The sequence below is a fragment of the Coturnix japonica genome, chromosome 1 (assembly GCF_054131305.1).
Source record: "Coturnix japonica strain WE chromosome 1, WE-NBRP24, whole genome shotgun sequence".
NCBI lineage: Eukaryota > Metazoa > Chordata > Aves > Galliformes > Phasianidae > Coturnix > Coturnix japonica.
Genome location: NC_140663.1, coordinates 146,045,897 through 146,057,498, shown reverse-complemented (window position 1 = coordinate 146,057,498; position 11,602 = coordinate 146,045,897).

The following is an 11,602-nucleotide window of genomic DNA, read 5'->3' as shown; positions in this document are numbered from 1 at the left end:
CAGATCAGTTCAACTGCCTGCATATTTCAGTCTATGGCTATTTGTGTTGGTCTCAGAATGCTCTCTCTAGAATCTACTACTATTTCAGAGAGCTGAAAGACACCTGTAAGACCCATGACTTATGTGTAGGCTCATGCACATAGGTATGATTGTCTTAGGAAGTCTCAAATCAGTGACACGCACCTGTGTGGAGGTAATTCAATCAAGCCCCAGGCTGAATTTATTTCTAAGCTCTTCTGACAATAATGGAAGCTGTAGCACTTAGTCTGAGTAACAAAGACACAGCAATCTGAACATGGGTCTTCAATTTATTCTGATCTTCATTGCAATAGAATTTGTAACTGAAATGACTATAATATTTTATACATATAGGATAATCCTCTATAACTGCAGGTGGTAATACAAATACACTGAGGACAAGAAAAAACAACCTCATAACCATTAAAAAGGTGGTTTTACATTTTCCTTTCGCAACAAAGTTATATGCAGTCTCTACAACGGTAATGCTAACACTGCTCTAGCTCTAGTCATGAAAACCGTGGTGCTCTTTCATATGAAGTTAAGAAGTATTTTCTTTTCTGATTTTGGATTTTTAAAGTTTTAGAACATAAACAAATCCAAAGCTCACTGAACACATATGCAATCAAGTGAAAGCTAGACATATAAGTTTCAAACCTTCTGTCTTATTTATCACAGTAGAATATCTGGAGTTGGAATTAGTCACCTAATTCAATACTGGAAGGCTCAATAGGAGCTAGGGCAGAGTGGAATAGCCCTTAGTTACTGTGGGCACACTCGGAACTCAGGAGAATGGCAGTGCTATTTTTATTCTAATTACAGAACTTGCTTAACTGACACTAATCTAAGATATCATTTTATCTCATTTCAAGTATGTTTTATGATGATTTCCCCAAACTGTAATTCAATTGGTTAAGCATCACTCCATCATTCTTCTGCTAAATCAACTTGGGCCATAGATCAGTGTTCAAAACCTGCACAAATGATGAGGTTAACAAGTCACTTCACATTACTTTACTTACATCTCTCATAAGAAAGTGCAAATTATGACATCAGTCCCCTCTGCATAGAGATCCAAGTCTGATTAATAAAATATGTATGAAAGAAATAACTATTATTACAATTATTAAAAAGGATGAGAAGAGTTTTCTCTTTTGGACAGCAAATGAATTATAGGCATCCCTGTGGTGATGTTTTTCAGAAGTGCTTAACAGCCAGTGATATTTTTAAAAGTACTCAGTTCAGATCTAAATAGGATTTCACTGAAGGTATCAGGAAAAATTCCAGTGACTACAGCTGTTCTTTAATACTGCTGCAGTTGAAAGGAGAAAAATAGATAAATAAATAAAAAAGAATACTGAAGGACAATAATTACATCTGGCTTTTATATGTGATAAATATGCAGAAATGAACTTTTTAAAAATATATATATATTAAATTAATTAATTTAGCAATTGAAAACAAGGCAAAAAGACATTTATTTGTATTTTAAATAATTAGCATCATAAGTGTAGTAAAATCTGTAGAATATAATACACTGAAACGCAATGATGTAAAACTAAATCACAGTGATTCAGTTATTGAACAAATTGGAAAAGATACAGGTGGTCTTTAGTCTTCCATATGTAGAATCATAGAATCATAAAATTATAAAGGATAGAAAAGATCACTAAGATTGCTTAGTGCAACCACTGACCCATCACCACCAAGCCCAATAACCCATGCCCCTCAGTGCCACATTTACCTTTTTCTAGAAAACCCTCAGGGATGGTGACATCACCACCGCGCTGCGCAACCTGTTCTAATAGCTCGCCACTCCTTCTGAGAAAAAAGTTTTTCTAATATCCAACTTGAATCCCCCTGGCACAACTTGAGGCTATTACCTCTCATCCTATAACTACTTAAATGGGAGAAGAAGCCAACCCCCAGCTTGATATAACCTCCTTTCAGGTAGTGACTTAATTTGCTATTACAGTGCATGCTACATTTGTAAGACCTAGCCCATACTGTTGTAGTTTTTCTGGATGCTAGATCCATTATATGAGCTTCCTGGAGAAAAGAAATCAGATTCTTTTCAGAGAAGTGTCTCTGTTGTGGAGATGACCATTCATTGCCTTTTTTATCCAATTAGCTGGGAGAGTTCATAAATATACCAACATACATATGCATTTACTTCTATTATGCAATTAGATGAACTCAAAAGATTTAAGACTTAAAGAAAAAATAAACAAAAATACAAAAACTATAAAGTAGCTAAGTTAGCAATGATAATAAAATGTTCCACACTCTAGCAAAGGCAAAATTTTAAATAAATAAATAAATAAATAAATAAAAATTAAAAAAAAAAAAAAAAGTACATTAAAAAGAGAGAGAGAATGAGAGAGAATGAGAGAGAAAGAGAGAGAAAAAAGTATTGGGATAACAAGAAAATAATCTTACAGAATAAAAATCCAGGGGTCTTTGAGTACAGAAAAATAAGCTATATAATATATAGTGAAAATGTAGAGAGGAAATATCATTAAAATATTGCGCAAAAGAATACTTTTCCATTTTTACTATATTTACTACAGTAACCCAGAAAGATAAACAGTGTCCTCATTACTATTTGCAACATTCCTGTTAAGAAGTGGCAATATTAGACATTAATGTGTTTGGTTCTCCTTTAATTTATGATTCACTCCTTACTTTAATGAGATCTGCTCTACAGTCCATAAAATAATTGTTATGGTAATCTGACTTTTTAAAATTAGCTACACACCAGTTGGTCCAGAAACCTATTCCTCTGGACTATTCATGCACAAAATACCTTTGTGTGAAGCTCTTTCCAAATGTGTAATGACTGGAGTAAGTCCAGAAGTTTGCCTGCAGAGTCTCTCTGCATGATTGCAACCACAAGACTCTTACAGTAACTTTCCTCAATAAAGTTATTGTTAGGGTTTCTGTAAAGTAGAAATGCTGACATTGCTTTCAGCCTAACAGTGAAAGCCATATATCTGTTTTGTGTGAAGTTAGAACAGTTTCCTACTAAAAAACAACAAGCAACAACAACAACAACAAACAGTATGCTAAATTCCCTGCTCTTCATTGCTATGTCACAGCTTTCAGTTACAAAATCTTTAAAAGAAATCGCAGAAGGGAAAAAATGAGGTTTCCTGGTTCACCCTACAGTCTCATTAAGTTATTTCATTGTGATATAGCATGACTGTTTGCTCCCCAGACCATGTGTTCCTCTGAGATAGTTAGTCCTTCCCGATGACTTCCTGCAGGGAGTGTCAGCATAGGTCACAAACACCATTTACCAACAATACTTTTTAATCAGCCCAAGGGAAAAAAGTACTTTCTGTTCCCAGAAAACAACACACTGGGAAAAGCAAACAAACAAACAAAAACAAAACCTGGGGCAACTGAACTATATCATATCTTAGGAACTGTATAAAACACAGATACTGAAGGATACTTAATGATCAAGGCATGCCAGCAGGAAAACATCATCCGATATGGATACCACATAAAAACGTGCTCATCACTTATCAAAGTATGAACATTTTGTCTTTGTGAGAAACTGAACAAAAGCATAACAAAGAGCTGGTTTCACATTTCAGAGAAGAAAGCAGAAATTACTTACCATTGTAGCTCACACGTTTTTTGTTGTTTTTTTTATTTTTTTTTTTCTCACAGTGACTTCTGTAGGAGACACTGGGTGCAGACAGACAGGATACAATCCCGCTGGAGGCCTCAAAAGTCTTTTAAATGGCTGAACACTTTGACTTAAGTGCCTGGCAGCTCTACTTTCACTTTTCAGCAGAGGAATTTTTAGACAAGGATTGTGATTGCAGACAGTACACAGAGTTGAAAGTCTGCTAATATTTCTTACCATCAGGCATTTGTAGGGTTCCTAGCAGAACATGAATTAGAGGTCTTAGAATACTGCAGCTTGCTTTTGTGTAACACAGATAAGGATAGTAAGTTTGAATAGAGCAAATCTTAATCCTCTGTTATAAACCATATTGAGAAGAACCAAACCTAGCACCTATGTACTTCACTTACACTCTGAACAGCTGGGCTCATATCCAGGCTTATACATATGGCTGATGTAAAATTTTCTGTTTCTGGAAGCTGATGGAATCAGAAAGAATGATTTGGGTTGTAAGGGATCTCAAGGATTATCTAATTCAGACTCCACTGCCATGGGTAGGTGTGACAACCACCAGATCATGCAATAGATCAAGAGACCCAGAACCCCATTCAGCCTGGTCTTGAACACTTCTGGATGATGAAGTATTCATAGCCTCTCTGGGCAACCTGTTCCAGCACCTCAATGAAAAGCTTCTCTGACACCTACTTTAAATCTTCCCTCCATGGATTTAAAACCATGCTCCCGTGTCCTATCTCTATTTACACATGTAAAAACAGACTTCTCTTTTACAGGCTGAACTTCAGCCTTTCTTCATTGGAAAGGTGCTCTAGCACTTAGACTATCTTCGTGACCCTCCTCTGGACACTCTCTAAAAGTATTGCATTTTTCCTGTGTTGGGGGCCCCAGACCTGGACACAGTACTGCATCTGGGACCACTCAAGTGCAGAGTAGAGACAGACAATCGCTTTCCTCACTCTGCTAGCCATCTTTCTTCTGATGCAGGCCAGGATACTTTCAGCCTTCCAGTCCGGAAGTGCACACTGCTGGCTCATTAATTCTTTGTCTATCAGGACACCTAAGTCCTTCTTGGCAATTCTGCTCTCAGGGAGTTCTCTCAGTCTGTGTACATCTGTAATTACTCTAATTCAAGTGTGACACCTTACACTTTGTTGAACCTCATTAAATTCACATGGGCCCATCTTTGGAGTTTATCATGGTACCTCTGGATGGCATCCTTTCCCTCTGACATATCAGTTGCACCAACTGACTCAGCTTAGTGTCATCTGCAAACTTGCTGAGAGTGCACTTGATTCCATCTTTATGTCATGTATGATAAAGTTGTTAAAGTATACCAGTCCCAAGACAGACATGACTTTTTAAATATAGTGGAGAGTGGCTCAGACAGTGATATCAGCCAGTTCCTTCACAGTCCTGGAATGTATATTGTCTGGCATTCTCTTGAGGTAGTTCAGACTTCCTACAAGAAGTTTGCTCGCCCATCTCCCAGCAAGAGACCATTTAACCATATGATACAGATGATGACTTCTGGTTTGTTGTCCTAAATTTCCTTAAGGTGACAAATAAAGTAGTACATTTCTATTATTATGACACAATGCTACCATGCTATGTAGGTAGCTACAGAAAACTGGTTTTCAGGGTTATTGCGCTCTTTTGGATGCTCTGGTGAAGTGTATTTTTGTTATACCAACTTGAAGAATTAGCCCAGGCAGATTCTGATAACTCTGAATCATTTAGTAGCAACAGGGATTTCCCCACCACAGTAGCAATAAGATATCAAGGAAACAAAACAAAACAAACTAACAAAAAAAAGCCAAACAAACGAATAAAAAGTTTCATGCCTTTCTTGAACTGTGGGCATCTATTACAGAAATTTCATTTTCTACCTTATATTTTTTTAACATTAAAAATCCCTGGGCATCATCAGAGCAAGGAATAGTCACCCAAATAAAAATTTGCCTCTTATTTATGTAAGTAATGGAAATTTCCCAGATTTTTCTCTCAAACTTGAACAATATGTTTACATCATAGCAAAAATACTGATGCTTAGCTTTTCATTTATACCAGTTTTCTTCCTGTGAAAATAATTCTCTACAAAAGAGAAGATTATTATTATTACCAAAGCAAAAAGCTTCTCAGAGGTGGAAGAGTAATTAAAGATAATTAAAGAAGCCAAAAACCAAAATATCACCCCTTCCCCCCCTTCCCCCAAGGAAAAAAAAAACACCAAAAACACAAAATACAAAACAAAACAAACAAAACAAACAAACAAAAACAACAACAACAACAAAAATAACACCCTAATAAAAATCATGCAAAGCCGTAGAGGAACCGTCAGTTAGTTAGAAGTATTCAGCAAACAGGAAAAGAACATGAATAATGCTTTATAAGATTACCTAAATTGTTGATAAACATGTAACACTCCCACTCAGAAAGACACAAATCACATCACCAAACTTTTAGAAGTACCATGTATAGCAGTAATAGATCATAGGTTTTTCATCATCATGAAGAAATGAGAGAAATGGCAAAATGATTCAATGTTACATTTGAAATTTTTCTTATTTGATCTGCTTCAGCCTAAAGAGTTGTTCAAATGTATAAAGAATCTGCCTTCTCTCTGAAAATCTTGAAGTATTATGATAGGAAAAAAAGGTCATCTTCAAGGTGGTCCTCTAAACAAGACTGCAAATATCTGTAAAATATATTAAACTATATAAACATAATTTAAACTCATTTAAATTGACAGTACTTTTCCCAGCACTTTAGAATTTATGTATACGTAGCATAAAACTTGCTGATCTATCGAATCTTTAGCACACTTAGTCAGCACAAGTTTATTTCCAGATGTTCTGTGTCTTGCTCCATAGGTCACAATATAGGAATCCTCAGTAGCTCACTTCCTCATGAAACAATTGCTTCATTTTCCAAGGAAGGAGCTTTTCTTGGTTTCTGGAGCAAAAGTAACCTACCAAACTTGATATTTGAAAAGTCTACACAATGCATCTGTCAAGCTTAATGTAGTATAAACCACATGATTAGAAACAAAGTGGTAGGAATATGTGACATAGATAATTTAGTAATACTGCAGTGGCTGTGGCTTTTGAAAAAAATTATGTTTTGTTTTAACAATCAAACTTAAATCTGTGTGCTAAAACAGAAAATATCACTTAAAGAATTTTGGAAAGTAATCAATCAAAATGTCCCATAACAGTATCAGCTAGACCTTTACTTACTTGAACATCAAGCATCAGAAATGAGTGTTAAACCCATGTGCGATGACCTATGTTATTCTTCAGTTAACAGTACTGTTTCCCTGCAGGAAGAGCTATTTGTGCTGTAAATCTCTAGCATGTCCTTTGAGGCTATTTTTCTAGTAGAAACAAACAAATGCATACAGAGAATTTTTAAATTAATAAATCCTCAGGGAGAAAAATAGACTTGTTATGTACTTACAGAAGAATTTCAATCTATTTGAAATAGTTGCACTTGGAAGTCCCTTCGCTTACTGCTGGATTTGGACATCGGAGGATGGAAGGAAAAAGAAGGGAAATGTTACTTACAGATATTTTTGTTCATTCCTAATGAGAAACTGTCTCACTACTGCAATATTTAATAGAGAGTAGGAGATGGAGGATAGAATTTAGTTTTGTTTTCCAAAGGGCAGAAAGACTGAAAAACAACATAGTCTCTACAGGAGTAAGTGGTTAATGATTTATTTTACGTTTTAGGAAGCTCTTTGTTTTTTATTTTTCTCTGTCAACTCACTTTAAATTTTGTGGAGAGTACAAAGTGAGGCAAATGTTTCCAGCTATGCCATCAAAATAATAAAGACGAAGCAGTACTTAGACTTCCTTCAGGGTATCAAGGCATTATTCTGTGAAGGACTTTTTATGAAGCCTTTAAGGAGACTTGTAATGGGATAAGGATTAAAGGCTATTGTGAGTAATTTGGTATTTAGGAGATAGGATATATTTTTCCTTCACAGAGAGAAAAAAAAAAAAAAAAAGGAGAGATCCATTGCCAAACTGGAAATAATCAAATAGTCTTACACTGGACATTATTAGCATTGGCATTCCTTAATTGTTTGGACTAAATGGTAAACAATCTAATGCCCAAATCTGAGTAACACTTTCAAATGGCCAATTTCAAGGAAAGAACTGGATGCAGTATGATAGTTTGCAGAGGAACTGGCAGGAACCTACGTGATTCCATACACTAGTTAAGCCAGTTTAATTAGCATGTGCTTTCTTAGAGAAGACAAGAACTTCAGTGGGAATTAACAAATATACACAAATGAGGAGATTCAGAGAAAAAAAGGCACATTAGTCAGTGAGATTATGTGCACTGGAAGCTTACTGGTTTGTAATTTAAAAAATTAGAAAAATAAAAGAAGGAAACCTTAAAATGAAACAGAAAATGTTGCAATATGAAAAGTTCTCTGGCATCAGTATGTAGTTTAGCAGCACCATTACCTACAACATCAGTCAAGTCTAGTCACCCACTATAATATACATTATAATCAGATAAGTTAACTTCAGTCCAAAAGAGAACAACATGGCCCCTCAGAATTTTCTGTATGTCAAATTTTAAACCCTAGCAATATGGAGATTGTAATAAGCCCAGAGAAAACAAACAAACAAACAACAAGAACAACAACAACAACTTGTTGTATATACCATTAATGAATTTGCATAACTTAATTTGAAGTTGCAATCAATCTTCTACACTCTTCCATAAAAACTGATAAAAAAGATGAAATAAATTCCATCAAAAATAAGTCTGGGGAATATTTTAGACAAAGAGGATTTTCTGTTCTTTTCTGTCTTAGACTTTTGAAATAAAAGCAAATAATATTTATCCTTTAATTCCAATGGGATAGAAAAAGGACAGGGCTGTGCTTCCAGACTATTCTTCCTTTTTCTGGAGTATATGTCCGCACACATGAAAAATCACTACAGGAATGAGGTTTACTGCAGAAGTATTTCATCCATCTGGCTAATAGAAGAGGAGTTACCATGTTACAGTTACCATGTTAACAGTTACCAAAACTGAAGCCAGACAGGTGATAAGGCAATTAAAGTTTTGGACTCTATGTGATCTCAACTTTTTGCTGTTTACCTTTTCAAATGTGAAGGAATGCATGTGATTGCCCTTTCAAATGCAAAGGAATGGATGGAAGGCAGCAAATGAGAAGGAGCTTTTGCATTAAGTCATAAGTTTTCTCTGTAGATAAAGCAAAGATGTTATATCTATTGAGACATATATATATATATGTCTCTCTCTCTATATATATATGTCTCTCTCTCTCTCTCTCTCTCTATATATATATATATATAAATTTTCCCATATTTTTATTGTCCTGAATGATATTAGCGTGTTTGATAAGTCCTATACCCTTAGTTATACTTAGCACTTGTTATATATAAGCAGATGCCCTCTGTCAGTGTAAGCCTGCTTCTTTATCTGTACACTCAAATTCATTAGACATTTAACTCCCTATTGCCTGCTGTAATTGAAGTCTGGCCCTTACATGAGACATTTGCTAGTTTATAGCAAGAGATAAGCAACCCAAATGCTGTGTACAAGCTAACTACAAATTCATAGCAAACCTGTGAATTTCCCCTTACTTGTGAATAAGGGTAATATTTCCTATTTTAAATATTGGAAGCCTGGATAAAGGAAAAACAAAACAAAACAAAACAAATAAACAAACACACACACAAACAAACAAACAAAAACAAAACAACAACAACAAAAACAAAACAAAGCAAAACAAAAAAACAAAAACACAAACAAACAAACAAAAAAACACCTTTAGAAGAAAGCAATACTATTTTATTATTATATCTTCAAAAAAGTCCAGCATAAAACACAACTTTTTGCATTGTACCATGAGGTTCAAGATATAGGTTATTTCAGTGTCGAACATCAGCTGGGTGTTAAATGGTAGACCACATTAAAAATCTACAAAGCAGCAATTTGCTGAATGGTTTGAAGACATGGACTGGTAGTGACATATATGACTTCTAGACAAATGTCATCTGCACCATCTGTGGACCATATTGTGCATCAGATGGCAAGATAAAATTTTCAGTAAGAAAGTTTCAGAGCAGTGCTACGTTCCAGGGAGTACAGCCATGATCATCATAGAACAGCTGCACTAGGCTGGTCACATGTGTAGGGTAAAAGACACTGGTATCCTGCAGCAGCTGCTGAGCTGCGGACTTGAAGAAAGAGACCACAGCCAGAACAGCCAGATGAGGCACTTCACGGACACACTGAAATACAACTTCAAGGAATAAAAATCAATGTGAATAGCAAAAGCAGTAGGACTGTACAAGGCAGTTCTAGTTGAAGAGACACAACTGAACTTAAAGTTACTAGCAGGACCATGCAAGATTCTTCTAAGTTGTTGAGGACAGACGCACCCTGCAAAAAGGCCGCTACTGTTCCATACTAACCTATGCATTTGGTTTCAATACAGAGTGATGGATGTGAGAATTAATCTGACTAGATCTGGCTCTCCAATGGAGGCAGAAGAACAAATCTTAACCAGAGAACAAAGGCGCTCCTGGTATTAGCGATCCTGCTTACCTGAGAACATCCACTGCACCTATATTAAGAAAAAAAAAATACATTAAAAGTAAAATCAACAGCACTTAGGAGTACATTTTAAATTAGTGGTAAAAAATGTCATTCCATTACCACAGTTCTGCTTTGTTTTAAATTGTTTTTATTTTTATTTTTTTTTTCAGCTCTTAAATTAATTCTGAAAAAAAATGAGATTTTCTTCACTCCTGAAGGACAATATAACAACAACAATAATAATAATAATAAAATAATAATTAAACAATAGTTGTTTTCAAAGAATAATTTCTTTTGTAAAAAAAAACACCTAGTAGGTATTGTCTCTCATTTAAGTAATGAAAACATTTAGTCTTAAATATCTGCATAAATTGCAGCTGAAGCAAGACAAAGTGAATGTTTCTATATTAATTTTAAAGCCTAGATTGAATTATAGTAAAAATAATTTCAAATGGAATTTAAATAAAATACTTTAATGAAGTTGCGTGGGAAAAGTATTTTTCCCTTTTAAAGTATGATAGAAAAGTTTGAATTAATTTTATTTGATTTGAGATCAAGTTTTCAGTATCTCAGAATACATAGAATTAACTTGTACATTTGTGTATGACCTCAGTTGCTTTATGGATTTACAATAAATCTCTTCAATATAACAGCAACAACAACAAAAATACTGTTTCTATGGCTTATATATATGGCTAATAACATACAGTTCAAATGAGTCTGTGCAGGAAAGTATACATATTGTCTTTTCACTGTATGTAAATCATGAATTAATTAATTTATTGATTAATTTTATTCTATTTTTAGCTTTAAAAATAAACGGTAAATTAAGAATCAGAAGGTGCTTAGGATGCATTAAACTTTGACTAAATAAATAGTTCCAGGGCCTCAATGTCTTTCTTCTAGTGAGGAGCCTAAAACTGAACACAGTACTCAAGATGCGGCCTCACCAGAGCTGAGTACAGAGGGATGATCACCTCTCTGCTCCCGTATATTTCTTATACAGGCCAGGATCCTGTTGGCCTTCTTAGCCACCTTGGCACACTGTAGGCTCATGTTCAGTTGAGCATCGATCAACACCCCCAGGTTCCTTTCCTCTTTGAGTCATCCAGCCACTCTGCCCCAAGCAGATAATGGTCACAATAGTGGTCACAAATAATGGCCACAATAGCCACAATAAGTGTGATTAATATGTCTAAAAGTAAATCTCCCACAGGGCTGAAGATATTCTAGTACTTATCAGATTTGTAACAAATGTTTTGTTTGTTTGTTTGTTTGTTTGTTTTCTTGGCATTTGCATGCACACTGCGAAAAATATGTATGTATATATCTTCTGCACAT